A 26,790-nucleotide genomic window follows, 5' to 3' on the forward strand; every position below is an offset into this window, starting at 1 on the left:
ACCAGCAGCAAGAAGGGGTAAATAAGAACGCAAGGGGTAATTGAGAACGGTCGCAAATACCCGCCACAAGCCGTTCCCAATTACCCGCCATGGTCATTTCAAAACAAACCGGCCGCCATCTTTAACAGTATTTTTTGTGAACTACGAACGATGCGAAATTTAAAATCAGATACCACGTGCAAGATATTATTAAAACAAGATGTCATTGAATGCAAAAATGTGATCATAACATACATTTTAACACACTACCAAAATTACATCAAAAATGCAAAAAATAATGTTCGACTTACGGTGACGTCGCGCGCGCAGCCTTCCGCTCCCACTTTCACTCACGCACTGAGGGCGCTAGAAGCGTCCTTAGGATAGGTGTGGGACAGGGTCGTGCGGGGGGAAGTACTACTTATTTAGTTGTTCCCAATTACCCGCCGTTCTCAATTCCCCCACTCTCCCCTAATGCCTTCATTGTCGAACCGTAATCTAACACAATGCAATCGCAATTGCAATCGCGTAATATTGCATTGTGCAATATTACAATACAGACAGACCATTGAAAAAAACGGATCAAGTCAAGTGTTATTGCCATACAAGACAATGATCATTTGTCTAATGCGACTCCACAGAAAAAGCGTGGATGCGTTAAATATTTTGCGAAATGATACATAATATTTTTTTGTTTTTGGTGTACCAAGTCTGCGAATAACAATTCCATCCCCAGTCTTCTAGATAAGTGAGTGTGTTAGTTTAATTTTATCCTTTAATTAGATGTGTAAGATACTCCTTTCCATTCTACTCTGACACACTCTTAGAGCCCTTTGTTTTTCCGTAAGGGTCCATGTTTAGCGTTCCTAGGTAAGACAGGGTAATATACATGTGTTAAAAACTTTCTTCTTATCTTTCAATGAGAATTTTGGGTTCTTCATAACTTTTTTTAACAACCAATACCTTTTCAATGCATTTCCTTTTCTGGTTTCTATTTCCTTCTGAATTTGATCCTTGGGTGAAGTTATTTGTCCTAGGTATGTGTGATGGCCTGCGTTGAAAATATCCATCCATCAGTCCATTTGTTAATGTCCATGTCGGAGGCGAGCGCCTCGACGCTCGAAATGAAGAGAATGTTGTTTTCTGTGCCATCTCCAGCATGTTTGTAGTTGTAGGTAATACCTTCATTATCGAACCATAATCTAACGCACAATGCAATCGCGTAATATTGCATTGTGCAATATTACAATACAGACCAATGAAAAAAACGGATCAAGTCAAGTGTTATTGTCATACAAGACAATGATCATTTGTCTCATGCGACTCCACTGAAAAAGCGAAGTCCACTTTATTGCTCTATGCCTCTTGGCGGGAGACAGAGCAGAAATATAGATTTAAATGTTTCTGCAATAAAAAATGCTAATGCTAATAAGTTTAATCGTGAAGTATCAAATTTAACATCAGATATAGGTAAAGAGTGGGATCTCTGTGAACAAACAATAGGGTTTCCACGGAGCATGACGTGTTTTGGGAGCTCTTTTTGGGATTTTTTATCCACCCTGATTGAAAATTCGACACCTATATTGTCTCGCACCACTTGCGTGTAGATGTCTTTCGACCATGTCTGTTTAACGGTCACCTCTCTACGCTTGCGAACTAGTGTTCTCTCTCGTGAAATTTCCCATCTAATCACATGTTTATTTTAACAGCAACTTTGACCGTGCTTCTGGTGTTTTGTTGTTGTTGTTACAGAGAGAAGATAATATTTTTTGGCACATTCGGTGGTATTATGTTATTTTATTATTTATTACATCTTGATTCTATTTTGTTTCCACAGTTGTTCCACTATCCGGAATGGGGGCGGTCATGGGATGGTAATAGTAGGTATTTTTCATTTGATTGCAGGGCATTGGCAGGGTCGCCATGAAGAGTAAAGAATGAATGCTTAAAAATGCATGCCTTATATACTAGTTTATCATATGTTAATTATTGTTCACTAGTGCGTGAATGCATCTTAGGAATGCCGTTTGGTTGGGTTATTATAAATTAAATGTCTATTTTATGGGTAACAGCTGATCAGCTGTGTGGCCCCACTACACTGCTTTCCTGGTACTCGGTTAAAGGGATTTCGAGTCTTAAGCGCACATTAAGCAAATGGATTTTAGGAGTCAAGATTCTTTAAAATTGATATCAACGCTTCTGCTCCCCTAAATTTTATATGCTCTGCTATAGGGACGTTGATTAATACGAAAGTCATATAGTGAGTGCCTGCAACCTGTTATAAAAGTTTTCTATTGGGTCCGTGTGGAAATAGGCGATTGCATATTAGAATCAAACTTTTCAGACCGTAATATTAACTTCTCATAAGTGTCTTATGACTATTTAAGGTTAGGACACGTTTACACGTCAAATTTTAAAACTACAGGCGCGATTTTCTATTACCGGTCGCGCGGTCGTCATGGTATTAAAATCCTCGTTGAGAAGAACTGGCAAGAAACTCAATGAAATTATTGATGTGAATAAAATTATGAACATCGCTTTTTCTATTTCGTCACGACGATAGCATCGAACGATAGACAGATTTACGTAGCGCATCATTTTGGTTTGCAAATTTTTTTTTTCATTGAATGCTCATACATTTGTGCCGGTCATTTCGATTAATGAGTACAAGTTCGCTGATATGTCCCCATTGTTTAGACGTATTAAATATAGATTAAGGTGCTTGCGTCTTGTTCCGCAATCTCGAACGTGTGGACAGAAAAGCTTCCAAGGGCTTTTGCGAACGTGGTTATAAAATTTTCGTGATGTCCAAAAATCTCTAGTGTCGGAGCTACTAAAAATTGTAATCTGATTCGATTTCGATTATTCATAATGTCTTGCCTGTTAGTCTCAGAATATTTTCTGAATTTACTTGCTAGGAGCCTGCCGTACAACTCGCAGTCGTCCTCTTTAGTTTTTTCGTCTTTATTATTGAGCACTTGGTTTAATGTGATGAAAGCCTGTGACATTTATTTTTCGGGTTAAATGTTTTACAGTCTGTAAATTACAGTCTGTACATACAACAGTCGTTGCCCCGATGACTATTTTGAAGCGAAGCGATGATTGCGTAACCCGATGTATGTATGCTACGATGTACCGCTGCGATACTCGCGCTGATGACGATGACTTCTAAATATCGTGCTGATTCTTCCCCCTAATGGGAACACTAAAATGTCGACGTCAAAGGCGGGCAATCCTGAATTTCGAGACCGCTCTAGTTTAGTTTAGTTTATTTATTTCATAATGATAAATTACAGTATAAATTATTCTTACGCTAATCTATATGAATTTACATTATGATCGTCAATAAAATAGTTCTCTGTATTTGGTGCTCGTAGTGGACGTGTGCCACACCACCGCTCGTTTGTGTGATGGTGACGGTGGTGGACGAGGACGTGAGAGACGAAGTCGAAGTCAGTGGTAGTGGCGAAGACGGTGGTGGTGACGTAGAGGATGGAGATGACGATGGAGGTAGTGTTAGTGGGGTGTGCACTGTACATCACCCCCGGTTGTTGTGAGTGATCTCTTGGTAACACCACCCTCCCCCTCCCAAGACTATTTATAGGTATGGACGAGGTAATCGTATCCCCGTCCCATGACCAAGTCCTACCGGTGATGGAGGTGGTGTTGGTGGAGTCCACATTGTTACAATGAAACGACGACTGAAGATAGAGCTTTAAATTGTCCTTTGATATGCGAGTGTCGCGGTAGTGAGTAGGGGTTAATTAGGTTTAAAGTACTTTATTTCTGAAAGAAATTTACATTTCGCTTAATGAGAAAAATTACATATTTATCTTAAATTAAATTACAAGAGCATCAGAAAAGCAGTTTACATGAGTAGGTATTCACTATTTTATCTAAAATAAAAACTTATATTAAATACATATAGGTATCGAGTACCTTTATATATTATTTAAATTTAATAGTATTGCTTGTGTTAATGAGCGATAATATACATACTAACGAATTTTCTGATATGTACATATAATTATTACATTCCGTGGAATGGATGATAAATGTAATGATTTATGTTCTAGTTCTTATTCTTCAAGATTTTGTTTTACGTCTACGAGTCTAAAATAAAATCTAAATACATCTCCTGTTATTTTTATATTAGATTTATATTTTATATTTTCATCCAAAAAATATTTTGGATTTTGGATTATACTTTTCGATTAATATTTCAGTAATCATGATTATAAAACATATAACTATCAGTTCGCGGATTCGCGGTATGTGGCGCCGCAACGGCGTCGCTCTGGCAGGGTCGCCATGGGTAAGGTTGCGGGAAGTAGTAAATAGGAAAACGTCTGGCTTGTGTTAACGACTATTTATTAAATCATTTCCATAATACAGTGAGTGATATACTTACAGCTATCTTATACTCACAGTATAACAGTTACTTTCATTTTCTCTGAAGTCTTCAAATATCACTACGGTGTAACTTTTCGCATCATAACATTCTTGGGTTTTGCGTACACACAAACTTTTCCCAGGCCTGAAATCCAATCATGTAATTTGCGTGGATGTAATCGGATATCTCATATCACGCAAAACGAACTAAGGATGTGCGAGTATCATACGAGTATGCAACCCGCTCTCCGTGGCCATAAGACAGATAACGTACGACTCACGGTTACGAGGACGATCGGCGCTCCGTGCTGACGACGATCCAGGCGAAGACGATGTTAATGCAGCTGCGCGGCGTGCGCAGAGCGGTCCTACGCCCTCAGCGCAGGCTGAGATGGCGCGGGGACGTCGGCCGCCATTGTGTCCCTTGCCCACATTGACTAGGAATCGCCCCGTAACTTGCGGCGGCGTGGTACAAAAGACAGCGGCGCCAGGCCAGATTAGACCTGGGCCCGCGCCGTGTGCCGGGGAATTCGCGCAGGTGCGGATGGGCCTATCCCGGCCCGTGCGAGCATGCCGAGATGTGAACCGTCGGCCGCTCGCCCATCAAGATAGGATCTGACTAAATTTTTTCGTATCTTGCTTCACTAGCTGCCCGTTTTGCAGCTAATAATTTTTCACTCTGCTCCATGGTAATTTGTCTGTAACGAAATTCACAAATTAAATTTAAAAAACTGGCCAATTGCGTGTCGAACCACGCGCTATGTAGTCTTCCACAGAGGAGATAGACATCGCGGACTTTTTGTAGAACTTTTAAAGATATACAATTCTATAGTACATTATTTTGATTCATCTTGTCAGACTTAGGGCGAGGCCAAACGAGTGTGGTTGTGGTGACGATAGAGGTAGTGTTAGTGAATTGCACATCACCACCGGTTGTTATGGGTGATCTCTGGGTAACACCACCCTCCCCCTCCCAAGACTGTACATCAGTATTGGACGAGGTAATCGTATCCCTGTCCCATGACAAAGTCCCGTTTTTCCAATTTCGTAATAGGAATTTATATAATTTCAAAATTATCGTATATATTGCAAGTCATCTTTTAAATTCCGGTTTCTCCCGCTGCGCGCCTGCCTTCATGCCTGGCACCATCTCGTCTCCATGGCATGTCGTATCATTGTCACAAGTTTAACGTACAAATACTAAGAGATGTATATGATCTCTTAATGTCGAATTACATACAAAATACAGATACAAAACACACAAAAAATTATAATATTTAGCGGTGTAAATGTCTCTAGGTGTCAGAACTATAAGATTATATAGTTTATCAAGTTATCCTTAGAGATGTATAGGGTCTCCAAGAGTCAATTTCCTGTCTCTTCTTGGCGGTCTAGTAGCTGTTGAATTCGCCGGCGTTCTTTTTCTCGTTCCCTCTGCTCTTCGTATTGCCGGCGTTCTTCTTCGCGTTTCTGGCGTTCGACTTCGCGCTCTCTCTCCTTCAGCCCGTGGCACGACTCTGCAAGATTTGTATTTTCTCGCTCGATCGAGTAGGAAGCTTCTCTTCGAAGGTTAGTTTTGAGATGCTGCATCTTTGTGCCTTGTTGATTGTTGGATTGTTATGGACGGTTTCTATCAAAAGATCTTTGAAGGAAATCCATTGGTTATAGTTTCCTGAGAACTCGGGGTACCGAGATGCGCGGTGCCGATTTTTGATAATGTGACGTTGTCAAACTCAAACTGCGCCATAAAGTGAGTTATCGGGGCCATAAAACGTCACACGCGCATGCCGCTCTGCGCTTCGTGCGCACGAATACAGACGCAGGGTCCGACCACGGCCAAGTCTTCTGTCGTGTCCTCGTGTATAGTGCTCACCCGCACCTCGTACTTCGTGTTCGGGTATGGGCCCCTCCCGTGCCCAATATCGTCGTCGTGTCGTCGTCGTAGAATTTAGAATATCGCTCGCAGTTGTATCTGCATGTTTAAAGAATAGTTTATACATTATTACGATTATAGATTAGATTTAATAGACTTTATTTAATGATAATTTTCGAGAGAAAGAGAGAAAAAAAAATGTGTAAAGAAGATTATTTAGTTTGATGTAGGTACCTTTGTCCAGTCTTCATCCTGGTCTTCTATTGTAGTATTATTGGTGGTTATGGTCGCTTGGATGTGGCGTGTGGCTCGCCCTTTATTAACTATTCTTCCTTGACGTGTTGGCTTGGTGGTATTGCTGAGTACGCTGTACTGGCGGGGTTGTGGCGGTTGGGGTCGATGGCGGGTATGTGGCTGCTTCCTTGTCAATTGTGCTGTTCTTGTAGGCTGTCCATCAGTGTTTACCTTTACTGTTACTGTGATCGTATTGCCGCACTGGGCTGAAGCTGTGCTCGGTTCCATAGTTGTTCAGGGTCTAGTGCTGTGCTTAGTGGTGCTGGCTAGCTGGCTTGCTGGTTGACTGGGTGGCTGGCTGGATGGCTGGGCGGCGCAACTTAGACGATTCCGAAGGTGGTGATACCAGAACTGCTGAGCAGTTCCACTGGCAGGGTCGCCATGTAATGTGGGGCGTTCGGGTAGTAATGAATACTATGAAAGTCTGCTGAATACTGAACGTCTTTATTGAGAAAATTGGTGCTTATATACTAGTGGCCTACGTGAGTGGCATTTAGGTGACCTTTATGAAAATGTAATTAGAATTATTGTTTATTTTATTAAATATATTTTCTATTTATTAAATGTCACATGACGTGTTGACCCTAATACTCAACACGTCATGTGCCTACTCACAGTACACACGAACGCGAACTTGCACTATCCCTCATCATAATAGTCATCATCACAGCGCACAGACGTCGTGTCTGCCTGTCACCATTCATCTCTGAATGCTGGCAGCCGAAACTCCACTCTATACACACAAGTATCGTGCGGCTACGGAAGTATCTTTTATCCTCCAATTCTCCTTTTTTAATCTTCTTTTTAATTTGTTTTACTACGCATCCCACTCCTCGTCTAACTGATCGACGAGGTTGATGGGTGGTAGTCCTTGATCCCGCCGCTCCAACCGCTCTTAAGTTCAGCTGCTGGCGGTGAAATAGGTCCAACAACCGTTGGATCCTAAGACATCGATCAGGTTCCAGTTGGTTAGGTCTAACCACAGCCGACCCAAGCCGTGCCGGTCTGGCGACCGCTCGTCAACATTGACAACAATGTCGGCATCAACAAATGTGTCAACATGTTCAGACATGATCTGTGGACAATAATATATACATGTACACACACAATAATAATAATAAACACAAGTAAAATAAAAGAGAACTTACCAGTTAACAGGAACACGTTGACGGAAAAACTATAGCCAGGTACGGTGCTGAGTAATAGGGGCACCCGCAAGTCTAGATAAGATAGCGTCAATCAAACGGAAATACCCGCATGCTATTTGCATTTGCAATCATTATGCACTTAATCAGTATGCAAGCACCCGCATGGGAATGCAGTTTCTAGATAAGCGCGAATAAATTGCATCCGCCGAAGCGGGCTTGGTGATTGGTATAAAAACACGAGCGAAACGGTGAATAGAAATGTTTAATCGCTTATTACTCATAAAGTAAATTGATTACACAATATTTTTACATGTCATCCTAAGCGGCTTTATAAACTCTATAATGTGTGCAAGTTTCATAATTTTCCTGAGTAATTATCGTAAATATCATTCGAAAATTTACTTTTTTGTCTTGCACTTTTTACGGAATTTTTTGATCTTAATTACTTGTAATCCATTAAAAAATAAGTTTAAGATACTTTGAATGAATGTCATACACTTAGAATATCTGTAATTGGAGTTTAAAGATTTTATAATTTCAATTGAATGGCGTAAAGTGTAGTTGATATTGATAATAGAGTATGATTTTTTAACGCATTAGAAATATATTACATAAAACAGAACTCTGATTGGTGGAATAGTTCTTGAGATATTCACGTTGTAATTTTTTAAAAGTTGAAATTTCCCTTTTTTTGACATTGCCACGATGTAGGTTAATGTTTAAGGGGTTTTGAGTTAGGTTTGGTTTTGTGTTTTTTTTTTGACATTACCGTTACGATATAGGTTAATGTTAATGAAGTTTGAGATTAATAGATTAAGTTCAATTGAGTTAGGTTTCATTCATCATTGTTGTATTGTATTGTATTGTGTTGTGTTGTGTTAGGTTAGGTTACTACTACTACTACGTTACACGTGCATGGCACATGTAAACGGGGTAAGGGGTAAAGAATAAAAAAAAAAAAAAAGAAACCATAAACATATATTACGTCACATACATCTATATTAATATACAAACATATTGTCTGTTTGCCCCAGTAAGCCCCAGCCGTGCGATCTCCTTGTGAGCGGTCTTCAGCTCGACAGCCATAAGGCACATGGGGCAACCACGGCTGCTGCAGTCATGCCGGCAAGCCATATCCCTAAAATAAGAATAAAACACACAACATAGCACACAAAACACAAGCATTACACTCGCGTGCAAAAGTATTGCATCACTTTGCATTTTTTCGTCCGCACCCAATATCTTTGTAATTCTAGAGCCGATTCTGAAAATTTTGGTATCAACTGAAAGCTTATAATCTAACGCATTAAAAAATTGGGAAATTTAATGAAATTTCAAATCTGAAGACTAAAAAAATCAGAAACTGAAAGTAGCGACATAATGGCCGAGAAATAAATTTAGGAAAGTTAAGAATAAAAGTCATTTATTTAATACAAAATAAATTATTATTATTAAATTAATACCTGGTGTTGCCACCCCTAGCCCTCCTCACAAAAATCAAGCGGTTTTTCATAGACCTAATTAATTTTCTAATGAAATCTTGTGGAATAGCGTCCCACTCCTCCAGCAAGGCTCCCTTCAGCTCCTCAACATTGGCCGGGGCAGGATTCCGCTTCCGAATCCTCCTTTTCAGGTAGTCCCACACGTGTTCAATGGGGTTAAGGTCCGGGCTCATCGCTGGCCAGTCCATGGTGTCGATGCCCACTTCTAGAAGGTAGGCTGCGGTGGCCCTAGCGGTATGACACGGGGCATTATCCTGCATTAGGATGATCCCCTCATCAAAAATACCGGCATAAGGAACAACATGTTCCTCCAGGATGTCAGTAATGTATTTTGCAGCGGTCAATCCACCGCCACGGCCCCCGCCAGGCACGAAAACCACAGCTCTGTTCGCGCGTCGTAGGAAACGCCGCCCCAGAACATCACGGATCCACCGCCATAGGCGACCCTTTCCGAGAAGCAACATTGAGCGAACCGTTCTTCTGGCCTTCTGTAGACTCTTCCTCTTCGGTCACAGCTATAAGGGTTCTAAAAGCTACACGCTTATCAACCTACTTAAACTTTTAATCCAACAGAAGTATTTCTTCTCACCATCTTTGATTATAAGCATATTTATATGACGGTCGCGTCGCTTTTTCGTATGATACATAGGTTCCGCTATAGACTGCTCCATGATTTCAAATACGTTAAAACTTATATTATTCATACTTCAAAACGTTTAATCCCACTCAATGAGATGGGAAAAGACACTCCCTCAAGTTTTTTAGTTTAATATCCTTATAGTGGGGAGATGACGAGGGACGATAGGTACCCATGTTCATCGACTGGATATAGAGCACTAACAACGGCCCACGCAAAGCATGCGTTATATCATATTTTTTTTACATTAACACGTTCCAGACCAGAAAAATTGTCGTGAAACCATTCTACGAGTAGTACGCGTTCCGGGGTGACTCAAATCGTGTACAATTTGAACGCTGTCTAAATTTTTCTGGTATATATGGTCGTACCTATTCGAATGACATTTCGCAATACACGGATTTATTGCAAGTAGGTATTGTTATCAATTTCAAACTTATGTTACTATTTCCGTCCGGTTGACCTGATTGCGTCATGTTTTTCAACCATTCGTCTTTTCCTTGTTTATCAGCGAGTTCTGAGTAATCGAGCACTGTGGGACAAACAATGGTCTCTATGCGAGACAAAGTACTTATCAACAATAACGTTCTCTTTCCCACTTATGTGCCTAATGTCGGTTGTGTAATGTGTGTTGATGGGTTAATGATGCAGTTTATAGTACAGCATCGCAAAGCGATAATTGCTACAGTACTGTCTGGTTGACAATACCTACTCATATGTGTTATCTAAGTAGCGATAGAAATTGTTGAGATACAAATTGTAAAAGTGTACTTTAGACTTTAGTAAATCTGTTTTGTTACAGATGCAAATTTTAACTAATTATTGTGTCATGAATTTAATATTTTATAAGGCCGCCATTTGTTATTTATATCCAATGTTAAAAATCTTAGCTTGGTGTGCAGTCAACACGCAGCGCGTGTCATAGTCGGGGGAGAAAAGTCTCATCTCTTAGGCGCAGGGATGACGTGTTGATGATGATAGCAATGTTGTGAAATTTGCACGTGTTTCAGTCGACTGGGGGACAAAATATCACATTGATTAAACTATTAAAAGATTTCGTATTGAACACTGCGCGTGAAAAAGTTGCGCTGTAATACCGCCTAAAAAGACAATCCAGTCTTGATAGTTGATTTGAGCGTCTGCCACTGTCTCTTCCACTTTCGTTTACTGCACGTTACACTATCACTACCTCCTCCTTTCTATTGAAAAACTTTAGTTCCGAAATTGTTACGACAGACGTAAGAAAAGTAAAGTCAGCGATAAAAGCTTGTATCAAAAAGGAAATTTTTGCTAAATATTTATTTAAAGTGCCTCCTAAAACTTATGGCAGCAATCGCCGTTAGCCCAAACGCATCGCGCAAATACGCGCTTCCTGCCAAACTTTGTTGCCTTTTGTTTGTCGCAAAATGTCATAATCTGACAGGAAGCTCAAAAGATGTTTGTCCTCCTCGAACGAAAATGGTTCTTTATTTCGTGCTGCAGCGGTCAGCAATTCGGTCGAGGACGACAAAGGTTCTAGAAAGTTTGGATGTAGTATGGATGGGGATACAGGGCGATTCGACACGTACTTGCCTATCTTGCTTTGCACGATACGTTTCGGCGGGCTTTTTGCAGCTTATGTGCACTATCGTTTAAATTAACCGGTAAACATGACAATCGTCATGGTGACCTTCGATATATAATTGTTTTAATAATCTCGCTACTTCCGCTCTAAATGTGTGTAATGGCACGGGGAGGCGCTATCTATTAATCAGAGTATTCTTCTGGAACGCTTTCCACTTGTTTTTTACATTCTTGATAAAAAGATTTCATTTCACCGCTGGTATTTCTCTCGGAAGAGCTCTCATGGCAGTAAAGTGTTTTTTTCGTGTCTCCGTCACCTTGTGTTTTTGCTATTGCCATCGGTTGTGAAGTGATCGGCGATTGTGAAGTGGAGCTGCTACAGCCACCGTCACAGACATCGTCATTCATCATTTATTTAAACCCATCATACTTCTCGATCTCCTTTGTCCATCGCCGGTGGTCGTCTCCTCCATTGTTTTGAGAAGAAGGACAGTTTTCATGTTGGCCCTGAGAGGCCCTTTGTAAGGTTTATATTTGAAACTTTCATATAAATCCTACGGCTAGGGTGACTTAAGCTGCACAGCAGGTCACCCCGATATCATGGTCCGCAATAGGGGTTTGTGGGTTTTTCCTAAAGGAGTAACGTTAATCAAAGAAACAAAACACATCCAGTTTTCCAAGAACCACTGGCAAAACTCAACACGGGGTTCAAAGGGTCGGAAAACTATTGACATCGCCGGTGCTGGTGGTAGTCTTTTAAAATACGCCAAATAACTACGTGGTTGGCAAGCATTATCACGAAAGTACTCCAAAACTGCCTCTTCGAAATCTTGATGGCGTTGGATATCTCTTTCTACGGCCATTGGTGGTCGAAAAGTAGCGTTACCACGTAAAACGTCGTAACGCTACTTTTCGACGCTCCTCTTGAAAACGTCGTACTGACTAAATTGACGTTATCGTTGCAGCGTGCTACTGCTAACATCCGTAGCATTTCGTAGTATTGAACATTATCTTGTGATGAGGTCACGTTCGCCGGGGCGGGGCTCATACAACTTCCAAGTTCAAGACGGGAACCAGGGTTTCCTAGTTAGCTCAGAGGAGAGAGGGGTACAGGGTGGTTAATAGAAACACCGATGCAAATCGACGGACTTTTATGCCGGTTTATTGAATCTAAACTATTTAGTGCTTAAGTTTAGGTATCCTAGGCTAAGGCGGTTGTGACATTGGGTGGTATGCAACTTCCTCTCTTGATTCCGGTCGGTATTTTCCTGGGTCCAGATCCAGGAAAATATTCGGCGTCTTATTCCCTGATCCATTTTTGATGCTTTGGTGTGACGTGCGTGCCGCCCCGTTTTTATATCCTTTATTACGGTGTAAATGTATGGGTTTTGCTCTGTGCATATTTCGAGTTCACTATTTTACCTATTTTTATCGTGATTGATTCTGCGTCTTATATCCTGTTGCGCTGGGTCCAGTTTTCTGTGGCTCGCTTCCCGATCGGCATTGCTCGTGTGCGTTGTGTTTATTTTCTTCGGGGGTAGTTTTGGAGTTATCTTTTTAGTTTTCCATCCCTAATGGTTGCTTTTGGTGCTAAAATTACATTTAAGGTCCCCAGGTTTCATTTCTGTAGGTAGGTAATGTGTATGCGTAATATTTATTTTTAATGAATTGTTGAAGGCTAGGTTTTTCCCATTTTTGTTCTTGGCTCGTTCTTGAAAGACACATTTTAGTGTTAATGTAGTCATTTTATTTATTTTATACCCTTTAGTGACATATATGAACTACTTTCATGAATTTAGGAGTTATGAAGATTCCTCAGTCGATTTAGTTCTTCGAGTGACTTTTTATCATGTGGGTCCTTAATAAGTTTTCTAGGATCCAGGGCGTTAATTGCCAGACCTAGAAGGTTAAGCGACTTATGTTGCCATACCTTTGGCAAATATTTTGCTTCCAAGATCTACGACAGCCTTGTCTAGCGTAGTGCCTTGCAGCTTGTGCACTGTCACAGCCCAGCACAATATTAGTGGCAGCATACGTCGCTCTACTTTACCCTGGCCTCAGCGCTTGAAATGCTGTCGTGCTTAGTCTCAATTTTGATCCCCAAACCCACAATATTGTTAGATATAGTTTTGTCGCCGAACTCTATAAAAAACAGCACGAGGCAGCTCCCCAGGTTCGAGCTTGTCACGTCACGGCGCAGTGCCCACTCGATTTTCTTAACGACGTCCATAGCTCCGTTGACTAAGCCGTGGCCAACATTTAAATTCTTTCGCAGCATTACTCTTGAACCTACAGCGATCTTTATTGCTTTGGGAATTCCTCCAGCTTTGTTCGGGTCGGAAGATACAAATTCAGCCTTCGGTGTCTGTCGATAGGTTTTAGCCTCTAAACTCTAAAGACACGTCTACCGCCACAATATCATACATCTAATGTTATTTAGTCTTTCGCAATTGAAAATCACGTAAGCGCCATGTATGACGTTTAACGTCTTATATATCTGCAGCAAAGCTTGGGTAGGTCAACCTAATATCATTTATATCCCACTCTCGTAAATATATGTATCTGTATTCGTCGCCCTTTCTTGTTTGCAATTTGTATTGTATGTGTCTATACTCACTACATGAACTCCGGGATCAGAAGGATGTTAATTTAAAAGTCATTGAATATTAATTAGGGTTTAATTACTGTTTCTGCAATGGAATTTACACGAATGAGCAGGTCGCAAGGCGGGGAATAATTAGCGTGCATCTAGAATGCGTTGGCAGCATTCCTGTTACATTGTGTCCCTACAGCATCAACTACAAAAGTTTTCCTCAACTGACAGGGGAAGAACGGAACCAGTTTTACTGGAATATATTAAACACATATCAATTGTATAGACCGGCCAGTGGAGGACAACCTTTTAAACTATATCTATAAATAAAACAATACACTTGTATTTTTATTTCGCAAAGCAACACAAAATACATTAATTCGCATCAGGCTCTTCTTCATCAAGCAATACTTCAGCCAAATCAGTAACAGAATACAAAGAATACATTGTTTTCCAACACATTGAACAATTAATTGTAGGACGATAGGCACTATCGTGTTGAGAGGGCTTCGAATAATCAATCATTTTAACGCATCGAAAATTAGTACACACTTTACGAATACAATCATAACAATATGAATGCCAAAATTGGACAGGCACAAAACAAGGCATATACATTGTATAGGTGAGACGTACGAGAATCTTGTGATTGTGAGGCCGAGTAACTGCGTCCAAATGTTCGTAAATGTTGACGCCGCCGAGGTCCTCGGGCGACAAGACTTGCGGCACCAAACCTTTATTCATTATTTCACGAACAGTTTTGCGGGCGTCACCCAAGTTGCGCTGATGTCCAAGCTCGTGTTCGTTCAAGGCGTCAATCATCTCGGCGATACGTTCACGGGAGGACGACATGGTACTGTACATAACACATAAAAAAAAAAAAACAAATATATAACAAACAAAGTTTCGTATGCCTGTTCCGTCCACTGATCGATGCCTTCCATTCCACAGCAATGTCGTGCGCACTCACAAGTTTTAATAAGTTGCTTACTGAGAACGTCTTGTAACACTTGACGACCATTGCCAGAATAAATATACTTGCGTATACAAGCAAGACAGTTAATAGAGCTACATTTGTAGGGTCTTTCTGGAATAATTCGACCCAGTTTAGAATTAAATCCCCACTTTATTTTTAGATATGTATATGAGGTGTCAATGCCGTCTCCTTGTTCCATCATGGATAGCGTTGAGTTTATAAGGTCCGTTATAAACTCCTGGCAACGTACTTTCCTGTTCTGGTCTTTACGAACCAACTGCAGATACTTGTCCCACGCTTCCATCGTTCTCTCTAATTCGTTCGCAGCTGTCTCCTACGAGGGAATATCTTCTGGTTCTTCCATTTCGCCATAATACTCTGTACTCGCAGTGAATCTTCATCCTGTCTATTTTATATAAATAAATATACAGTTTTTCTTACCAATCACATTTTATCCTCGGTGTTTTTATTTAAAAAATCGGGTGTTATTTCTGCAACAACTTTTAAGTCTCTCATAAGGATCTGTATACTACAACACTGCACGCACACGTGCACGTCACGCACACGCAGCCAGTGTGCACAGGCCTTTAGTCTTTAAAATCACTCAATACTTTTATTTGTCGATGTATGCTTAATATGCTTTGCATTTGCCAATTATTTCAGTAAGACACAATTCGCAGCGGATCAATACTAACTACGGAACTACTGAAAAAGCTACAAACCTCCATGATAGAGCCTCCATCAGGGCCAACGCAGGTTTTGCATACGGCCATTATAAATATGATCACAAAATTAATGACCCACCATGTATGGAACTAAGTATGGTGAACGAACTTAATTCCCACCTGGTGATTATTAAATTGAGGCATTAATACATTATTATTTAACCAATGTTCAGTAATACATAATTGCACCAGGTGGGTATACTTTCCATGTTTGCAGTATTTTTCATTATATTTATCAGCGGATCAATACTAACTACGGAACTGCTGAAAAAGCTACAAACCTCCATGATAGAGCCTTCATCAGGGCCTGCGCAGATTTTGCATACGGCCATTATAAACATGATCACAACTGGGAGCAGGCGACCGCCCACATCGGGTAAGTGTACTGGCCATACGATGCCGGCTCGTATGTAACGATTTTCAATAGTAAGATGACCTGAAATCAAAACATGGACACATCACCGACTTATACTTTTACAGTTTTCCTTACCAATCAGATTTTTTTCTTTAACGCTTTTATTCTCAAAATCGGGTGTTATTTCTGCAACAACCTCCATCCATACTCTATTTTTAATTGTATTCCGGCTAGTGGAGGCGAACCTTTTAAACAAGATCTATAAATAAAACAATACACATGTATTTTTATTTCGCAAAGCAGCACAAAATACATTAATTCGCATCAGGCTCTTCTCATCAAGCAATACTTCAGCCAAATCAGTAACAGAATACAAAGAATACATTTTTTTCCAACACAATGAACAATTAAATGTAGGACGATAGGCACTATATGGTGTTGAGAGAGAGGGCTTCAAATAATTAATCATTTTAACGCATCGAAAATTAGTACATACTTTACGAATACAATCATAATAATATGATAGCAAAAATTGGACACGCACATACATTGTATAGGTGAGACGTACGAGAATCTTGTGATTATGAGGCCGAGTAAGAGTAAGACCATTGACCTAAATTAAGCACATACATTTAAATACAGTACCTATAGAGCAATACAACCACATAATACATATAATGTTTTGTACGAACATGTAAGTCGTAAATAAAAATAGCATACAAAAACTGATAAAAGTAGGACTATTATTCAGTTTTTGTATGCTACTATCTCTATCTCTTGATTGCACAGAAGGGCTACGTCTAGAAGGGTAACTTTTTTTTTCTTCTTTCTCTCTCTTTCCTTTTCTTATCCGCCATCTAACCTGTGTAAGAAGTGATAAATCAACCATTAAAAGAGAAAAAAACCGTACTAGTGCGAGTCGGACTCGCGTTCCAAGGGTTGGTTTGGTTCAGTTGTTTTGGAGAAAATAGGTTGTGTCAGACGGACAGCCAGACGCATTAGTGAACCTATATATATGAGTTCCGTTTTTTGCTTTTGAGGTACGAAACCCAAAAAAAGAAAAAATAATTTAAACAGAAACATACCGATACTTACTTTTTTTCGAATTTCTCTCCCGTGGTCAGCATAAAATTCGCTAAGGCCGTGGTTTTTCTGGCCCGTCACACGCGACCGGCGGCGTCTGGACGTGCGTCGCACGCTGTGCCACACGCCGTCGGTCGCGGGTGCGTGGGTTTTCTGGCCCGCGGCCACCCGTCGTCGGGGAAGGAGCTCAGTCGCATTGTGCCCGCTTTGAGAATTGGTGTGCTGTGCTTTAAATGAAATGAATAGAAAAATACTAACATTTTTATTGTTAGAAGAAGAAGAAGACGATGAAATATTAATATTATCAAAAAATAAAAGAGAGCCAACCGATATATTTAAAAATCGGGAAAATGAAGGTGCATTTTTTAACCTGGTTCTCAAACACTTGATGTGCAATGAAGAAAAATTTACATCTTATTTTCGACTAACTCGAGAACAGTTTGCAAAAGTATTGAATCTGATTGAAAGTGATATTACTACGAAGCGAAGTAATAAATATCCTGTGCCTATTTCTCCGGCTCAAAAACTAGCGGTGTCGATAAGGTATGATTAATAATACGTATTATTATTAAATGTACATTTAATAAAATAAATCGAAACAAAAATAATCATTTATTTGTAATTGAAAATTAGATAGGTAGCTTTCATTTCCTATCATCAGGTAACAAAATTTAACAAAAAGTTAATGTTTACAAATATGTAGCCATATACTTAGACAGTTCTTATTTGCTTAATCAAAAAATCAACATTTTTTTATAATACATAATTAGGTTCACCTTACTTTACTTATTAAATTTAATAAGGCCAACTATCAGAAGAATCGTAACTTGACGGCATAGGTGTTAATGACAATGATTGGCTATTCTTTATTTCTAGTTCATTAACCATTTGACAAACTTTCAAGCGGGCCTCAGCAATAAGATGCGGTGGAAGTTCGCAAACAATATCTGCCATCGACTCAAAAAATTTGTGTATAGGAGACTTTTTTGGGTCTGATAATAATTTATCAAAAACACGTGCTCTTTCGTCTTGCCTGTGTTTTAAAAGAGAAACTAAATCATTCGTTTTTTTACGTTTTTTTACAGTAGGCTCCACAAACGAGTCATCAGTATTTTGTGGAGAATCTACACTCATATTTTTATCTAGATCTAGATACACACTATCTTGAGATGTATTTTGAGGTGTGTTTTCTTCACATATACTCTCGTTTTGTTCTTCACTTATTTGAACCTCTGATTCTACATTTGTAAGCGTGTGTCGCTGTGATGGTGCTTGTGACAGAAAAGTCAATTGTGACATATATTCCCATGTGTTATTATCATTTTTCGCTTGGCCAGTGCCTGAAGCCGCTTTCTTTTTCTTCATATAGTGATCTCTTAAATGTTTCCAGCGTTTTTTTAAATCTGAAACTAAATAAAAGTTTTCATTAAAGTTACGTTTAATACTTACTTATATTTTTTCTGTTTCAGATACTTGGCAACAGGAGAAAGTTTACGATCGCTAGCATACCAGTATCGTATTTGTCATTCACATCTGTCAAAAATATTTTATGCAACATTTAGAGCTATTTGTAAGCATTTAAAACCATTATATTTACCACAAGTGACAGAAGAACTTTTAAAAAATGTTGCAAGTAACTTTTTAGCTAAATGGAATTTTCCTAACTGTTGCGGTGCCTTGGACGGAAAGCACTGCCGTGTGCAATGTCCGCCAAACAGTGGATCGTTATTTTATAACTATAAACATTTTTTTTCTGTCGTGTTAATGGCCTTAGTGGATGCAGACTGCAAATTTATATGCGTCGATATTGGATCTTATGGAAAAGAGGGAGACAGTGGTATATTTTCAAAATCGGTACTAGGAAAGCAGATCGAACATGGTGGATTTCCTTTTCCTGGTGACGCAAGATTACCAGGTTCAGATATTTATTTTCCACACTTTGTCATAGGAGATGGGGGCTTCAAGTTATTGCCTAGACTTATGAAGCCATATTCTAATGCCCAAAGTCAAGTAGATATTCTTAAACGACAATACAACTACAGGCTTAGTCGTGCACGAAGAACTGTGGAAAGTGCGTTTGGTATATTATCTAATGTTTTCCGAGTGTTTCATACACCTATATTACTCAAAAACACAGACACAGTAGACTACTTAATTCTCGCAAGTTGCTGTCTTCATAACATGCTAATGGAAAATAAAAGCAATGAAAACCCCACAAACTCTAATACCAGCAACAATAACACGAATCAAAGCAATTTGACGGCACTTCGACGGACTGGTGGTGTAGGTGGAGTCGCAGGAATAAATTTAAGAAATGAGTTGAAAGACTATATATGTTCACCTCAAGGGTCAGTGACATGGCAATTAAATATGGTGTAATTATAGGTACTAAGAATGTAAAATTGTAAATAAACACTCACCTGGAATTTTCATTGTTTCACTAATATTTTCCCATTTTCTGTGCTTTAAATTGTTATTTTTATAATCTTTGTCAGACGCGTCGAACAATATAGGATTACAACGTATTAGATTTATTAATAATTCATCGTTGTCTTTATTGAAATGAGACATTTTCAATATCAAGACGCCACCCGCCGTTCGTCGCTATTCTACAAAAATGATAGCGACCGACGCGTAATGGAGCGCATCCAACAAGACGCGGCTCGTCCTTCAGCGCTAATATGCGTGACCGAGAGAAAAAGCGTCATCGATTGAATGTTGCATTGATCCTGGCTCTCTTTCCTTTTCTTATCCGCCATCTTTAACCTGTGTAAGAAGTGATAAATCAACCATTAAAAGAGAAAAAAACCGTACTAGTGCGAGTCGGACTCGCGTTCCAAGGGTTGGTTTGGTTCAGTTGTTTTGGAGAAAATAGGTTGTGTCAGACGGACAGCCAGACGGACAGCCAGACGCATTAGTGAACCTATATATATGAGTTCCGTTTTTTGCTTTTGAGGTACGAAACCCAAAAAAAGAAAAAAATAATTTAAACAGAAACATACCGATACTTACTTTTTTTCGAATTTCTCTCCCGTGGTCAGCATAAAATTCGCTAATGGAGCGCATCCAACAAGACGCGGCTCGTCCTTCAGCGCTAATATGCGTGACCGAGAGAAAAAGCGTCATCGATTGAATGTTGCATTGATCCTGGCTCTCTTTCCTTTTCTTATCCGCCATCTTTAACCTATGTAAGAAGTGATAAATCAACCATTAAAAGAGAAAAAAACCGTACTAGTGCGAGTCGGACTCGCGTGCCAAGGGTTTCGGACATTACGGAATGACCATTTTTTGCATATTTTCTTAAATAACTTTAAATAATAAAAAAAAATATTTTATATTCTCACAATGAGCACTTTCATTTGATATATGTATAACAGGTTATAGTTTGCAAAACTTTGTTTTATAATGGTATCATTTACCTTACACACGTGTGGTTTACATAATTACATAAGTATATGTACCAAATTTCAACTTAATTGGTTCAGTAGTTTTGGAGAAAATAGGTTGTGTCAGACGGACAGCCAGACGCATTAGTGAACCTATATATATGAGTTCCGTTTTTTGCTTTTGAGGTACGAAACCCAAAAAAAGAAAAAAATAATTTAAACAACAACATACCGATACTTACTTTTTTTCGAATTTCTCTCCCGTAGTCAGCATAAAATTCGCTAATGGAGCGCATCCAACAAGACGCGGCTCGTCCTTCAGCGCTAATATGCGTGACCGAGAGAAAAAGCGTCATCGATTTAATGTTGCATTGATCCTGGCTCTCTTTCCTTTTCTTATCCGCCATCTTTAACTTATGTAAGAAGTGATAAATCAACCATTAAAGAGAAAAAAACCGTACTGTCCTCACCGCTTCCTTTAATAATTAGCTTGTTACTTCTGTTTCTATTACTGATGTTAGCGGAAGTTCGGTCCGTGATGGCCTTCGTAGATGTTGCTTCTGCATTAGAAGCGGGGGACGGAATTACTGGAATTCTGTGGGCGCTAAATACTAACTGCAGGCTCCGTAGTAACGTTTAGTCTTGGTGTAGACATAGAGTTAGACTTACCACTCCTGCGGCGCCTGTTACGCTTGGTACCCGCGGGTGAGGCAGGTATTATGGATGGAGCCGTTACCTCTGGGGTAATTTTCGTTGAATGGTACCCGCGGGCTCGACGAGCATCTTCGGTTTGGGTGACTGGGGAAGCGGTCGGTCCCGAATTTGAAAACTCACAGTTAGGACATTTAGTGCAAAGCGTTACTGTTTGCATCCAGTTTTTTAATAGGGAACAAAGTTCGGCTATTTGATTTTTTGGGGGTTCTTTTCTACTTTGGTCTTGGTGTTTGGACTGGTCTAGGGAGTTCAATCTTTCGTGCAACAGCTGGTTTTTGTGCCCAGTAGAGACCACCTCTGCTTGGAGGGACGTTACTGTGCTTTCTAGCTTGTTTCCTCAGAGTTTTTAGTTTCCTCTATCCTCGCATATAACTCCGTTTTTATACTAAGCAGGTCCCGGGATAATTGATCAAGTTGCTGCGACTTTTCGTTAATTTGCCCCAACAGGGTTTCTGTGTCTATGCTCACAATCGATGGTGGGTTGTCGCTATTGTCTGGTACTTGCTCGTTTAATACGACAGAAGTCTTGGGTGAGTTCGTTGTAGATGTTTTCTTTGTTAACTTACATTTAGGACATCGCTATTTTTTGATGTTCATAGGCAGGATTTTTTAAAACTCTGTTTCATAGAGACCAGCGCAACCATAGTGTAGTTTATCGGAGCATATCGTGCATTTAATGCAATCTTTTGACAACAATTCTAGAGTGCATTTGTTGCATTCCATTTTGCTCGGGTCTAGAAGCTGTTCAATCCGTAATAGACTCTTAAGTTGTTGTAGATAAGGTGCCGGTTCAGACGCATATGTGAAAAGGGCTGTTACTAGGGAAAGCAACAGGGCTCTGCCAATGTACTGACAATTTTGTTTCGAGCCCATGCATGCAGCAGTGCTGTAGGAGAGGACAATAAAGCCCGTCCACGAAAAAAAGTGGTCGGTGTTACAACGACAAATTAGAAAAAAAACTAAGAAAAACAATTTCATGGGCTATTTAAATTAAAGTTTTATTAGTGTTCTTTAAAATTAATAAACCTCCTGTTTAACAAATTAACACTGGTAAAATGCCCTGACTTTGCTTCGGACTCCTTCCATCAATCTCTGTACATCACTTTCGGTCACCTTTTTACATGTCGTATCCCACATTCTTTTGAACTGTTGCTCATTTGTAGCAATTTTACCACTATTTTTCAATTTTCTTTTCATTATTGCCCAATAATGCTCTACCGGCCGGAGTTCTGGGCAGTTTGGTGGATTTGCTAATTTCGGTACAAAGGAGATATTATTTTCAGTGTACCATTCTAAAACAGATTTGGCATAATGTGAGGACGCTAAATCAGGCCAGAATATGACAGGCTCGGTGTGGTTTCTTATAAACGGCAATAAACGTTTTTTCAAACACTCTTTCGTGTAAATGGATTGGTTAATCGTACCCGTAGTAACAAACGATTTGCTTTTTTGACCACATGTACAGATGGCTTGCCAGACAAGGAATTTTTTTGCAAATTTATCAAGTTTTTTTGTTGTAAATTTTTTATCGGCATTCCCTCTTTGATTTGCCACATAGAACTGCAAACCTGGTAATTGCTTAAAATCTGCTTTCACGTATGTTTCGTCGTCCATCAAAATACAACCAAACTTCGTCAAATATTTTGTATACAACTTTCGAGCCCGGGTTTTACATAATTTATCCTTTGTAGCATCGCGATTAGGAACTGTAGTTGCCTTGTACGATCGTAAACCTGCACGCTGCTTGATTTTTTGGACATACGATTTCGATACCTTACATTTTCTGGCGACGTCACGGACAGAGAGAGTTGGATTCTTCTTAAAATGCTCGATTACTTTTTTTGCCTTAGTTTTATCAGCAGGACCGCGTTTTCTACCCGAACCACCTTTTCTTGAAACAGACAATCTGGACTGATAATTAGCCAATACCTTTTGCACGGTTGACTTCGGAACTTTTAATAATTTGGCTAAGTTTCCTTGCGATATACCGACATTTTGGTTGTAGGTGTACACGATCTTTTTTCGGATGTCCAGTTGGCTAGACGACATTTTATAAATGTTACGAATTTATAAACTCCAAATAGCCCTAAACGATAGTTTATTCTTCCCGCTATTTAACAATCAAAGTGACAGATGTCAGTTGTCTTTTATTTTATATTTTTTTTTTATTAAATGCTGACCACTTTTTATCGGGGACAGACCTTATGATTTGGACAACGTTTTTGAAAAGTACGTTTTTTCAGCAATAAAAGTTTCATGCAATTTTATTATACGATCAAAATAAACTACATTAAACATTACTATTATGGTTCCCAATACTGGGTCATTTTATGTTCATGTGTAAAACTGTAAAATTTATTAAAATAAACAAAATTGTTGCGTGGAACTAGACGAAATAATTTGCATCGGGGCTCGTACTATATTTTGATTTATTAATATAAAGTTATATAATAAGAAATACTTGTCCGTCATATCAGCAGATTATTTATAATCATCTTGAATTTAAATTAAATTAATTTAAGGTCAACTGCCTTTAAAGCACGTTCGAATTATGTTTTTATCTTCCGAGTTTAAGTACACTTTGTTTTATTGAATATGAAGCTTACTATTTATTTTATTCATAATATATGTATTTAGTTTAACACATACAGGATTTTTAAAACTTCATGGTCATATCATGTCGTTTTTCTTCAGCCTATAGTTCCGAATAACTGTTAGTTAATTTGCTATGTTTATTAATTAAGTAGTATGAATTCAATATACACATACATATTTAAAACTAACAATCATTTGTATTAATTTGGATAGAAATATAAAAAAAATATGTTTCTTGTGCCGACAGTGCTCTGTGTACTGTTTCGCATTAGGTTCAAAACACCTAAGTAAGTTTGTACTGTAAAACGTCACCCTTAGATTTATAAGATTTTGTCTTCACCAAGAAAAGCGGACATAAATTATGTATATACAATATTAACTCCACACTATTTCGAAACAAAGACCGTAAGAAAGTTTAATGATGGATGTCATATCTCATATCGTATAAGTTCAAAATTAACTTTACACACGTATGTTTGAATAATCTATAAGCTGCTTTATTTTGTTTCGAACAGAGTTCATAAATGCATCGTTAGATCTGAGATTGGAGTCGTTTTTTGATGATATACATTAAATTACAATACGTCTCAGAAATGCTGACTCTACGACTTCAACGTCATCGTTATGAATTTTACTTGAACCCGCAATTGGCACCTGGTGATTATTAAATTGAGGCATTAATACATTATTATTTAACCAATGTTCAGTAATACATAATTGCACTTTCCATGTTTGCAGTATTTTTCATTATTGTATTTATTTAATTCTAAATTGCCAGAGACAGAAACTTTTGTCTCAACAGCTAGTAGTTTAAATCATTGGTTATGACTGGAACCAATTCCAAGTTCATACTGGGCTGCTCAATAGGAGCAGAGTTGTCTGCCAAATTCTTGGTAGAAATGTCAAGTAAATAGGATAGCAATAAAGCTATTTGTCTTTTGTAATAATTTGAAAGGCAACACTTACCTTTAGGTACCCAAAAACACCATAGGCATATGGTATTTACTAACAAATTTGTTAGTGTCAATTATGCTAAACTTACTATTATATGTACAAAGATTGTATAGAGATATATTTACCTTATGTTGTTTTCTGCCTCTGATATTTGCTCACAATAGGGGAATGTGAAAAAAATAATTTCATGTGCTGAGAGCTTAAATTTAATGCTTTTTAAAAATAAAGGAATGTCTCCTTTAAGTAAAATGAGCCAGCTTAAGGATTTAAGGTAGTTTTATCCGACCCGACTTATTTTTCCACACTGTATGGGTAGAATCACATCTGTCAGCATCGAGCCGCATTTTATATATGAGAAATTGCTCGTTAGTATAAAGATGCGTACGCATCGGAAAGCTGAAAGCCTGCAATAAAATGCGGCTCGATGCTGACAGATGGGATTCCACCCCATATATATATATTTCATGCATATTGATATATTATTTGCAAGTTTTTTTTTTTAATTTAATTTTAGTTATTAGAAGCATTAAATTTACTGATTAAGGTCAGTTTTATAAAATTTAGGATGTGTTCATTAAATGGTTATATTTTGCCATTAAGTGGCCGTTAATGTATCATCATCATAATTATAGTGATTTTATTGTATCTTTAATAAGATGGCAAGAAAAAAGAAATATTACTTATCAGTTGGCGTGTTTGCTCTCTTGTCCGTCTTCATATTCTCTTCCTTCGTCTTCTATGGTTTTCGATGCTGTTTTGGTCGTCATGTTCGCTTGGCTGCGGCATACGTATCGGCTTCGGTTCTGCTTCCTGGAAGTGTTGACTCTGCTATGTCCATGAGGCGGTTGGTGATCCGGCCGGGTTGGTAGTTGGGGTCGACGGTGAATACCAGGTTGTTTTGTGGCCCACTGGACTGATCTTGTTGCAGTTTTCTGTCCCGTGGTATCTACCGTTATCGTTATTGTTATCATTGTCACTGTGCCGCTGTGAGCTTGGCTGGTGCTTGCGCTGTTGGACGCCTCGTTCGGAGCGATGATGACCTTTCCTTTTTGGTAGGTTTTAGCGGGCTGGCTGCCCATGACCTCGGGTTGGTGCTTGGTTCGGGTACGGCTTGGCTGGAGGTGGGCGGCGTCTAAGCCGGGGCTGCCTCGAGCAGCCCGACTGGCAGGGTCGCCATGAAAAGATGCGGAAGGGTAGAAAGTAACACCACTATAGTCGGTTAAATAATGAACGCTTTATTAGTAAACTGTTGGCCTTATATACTAGTTACATCCTTTGTCTGAGTTCAGTCATGTGGAAAATCGCAATGAGTCATAATATTATTAATTGTATTAACCTTTTGGCCGCCGGACCTAGTCCGCAAAGACGTTCACTCACACGCCAGAGCAAATTTTAAGTAAACAACTAATAAAAAGTTTAGGGATTGCAAATAGTGATATCGATATTTACAATTTATGGTAAAAATCTTTTTATTTTAGCTTTGTTCTTATCCTGTTTTAATTTAATTCCAAATTGCCAAAATTAAACATATGTTTTACACCCGAAAATGTTTAAAATATAGGGATTTAACATAAAAAACAACCACTAAACAATGTCGATTCAAGACGTGATATCGCCGCACTAGGCTGTACGAAAAGTCTTTTATACAAGACAACGGCGCGCATGGACTGCCCGCAGTGCAGATCGACAAGGACTGTTTCCGCGCGGATCAAGTAATAATAGTCTCTAGGTCAACGGCGTAAGCGCTTGTCGGTACGTAAACTTTATTGGCGTAACGTTAAAGCTGCGCATCATGTGTCGATAAAGTCAATATACCGGAACTGTTTTAGTGAAAATTACACGTGGGTTGAATTTTTAATGAGTGAAGATATTATTCCGGAATTAGACTCTATCATTATAATTTCAGTTTGGTTTACATTAACATAGGTAAACTCTTATCAAAAAAACGTTCAACGACTTGTTATAAAAAAATTACACATTAACTTCAATGTTATAACAAAAAACTAAAGTCTGATAAACAG

The 26,790-nt window shown here is 39.0% G+C and overlaps 2 protein-coding genes across 2 annotated transcripts in view; one reads left to right on the top strand and one right to left on the bottom strand.

The window, feature by feature from the left end:
- The window catches only part of LOC134670655 (uncharacterized), a 237,298-nt gene that overhangs the window by 9,774 nt on the left and 200,734 nt on the right, over window positions 1-26,790 (top strand). The window lies entirely within an intron of this gene.
- The window catches only part of LOC134670654 (histone-lysine N-methyltransferase SETMAR-like), a 311,101-nt gene continuing 306,606 nt past the window's right edge, over window positions 22,296-26,790 (bottom strand). Inside the window, exon 2 of the mRNA XM_063528468.1 lies at window positions 22,296-22,310. The gene's annotated coding sequence lies outside the window, so the exon portion shown is untranslated. The remainder of the gene's footprint in view (window positions 22,311-26,790) is intronic.

Source organism: Cydia fagiglandana, chromosome 14 (assembly GCF_963556715.1).
Source record: "Cydia fagiglandana chromosome 14, ilCydFagi1.1, whole genome shotgun sequence".
In the NCBI taxonomy this organism is placed as follows: Eukaryota; Metazoa; Arthropoda; class Insecta; order Lepidoptera; family Tortricidae; genus Cydia; species Cydia fagiglandana.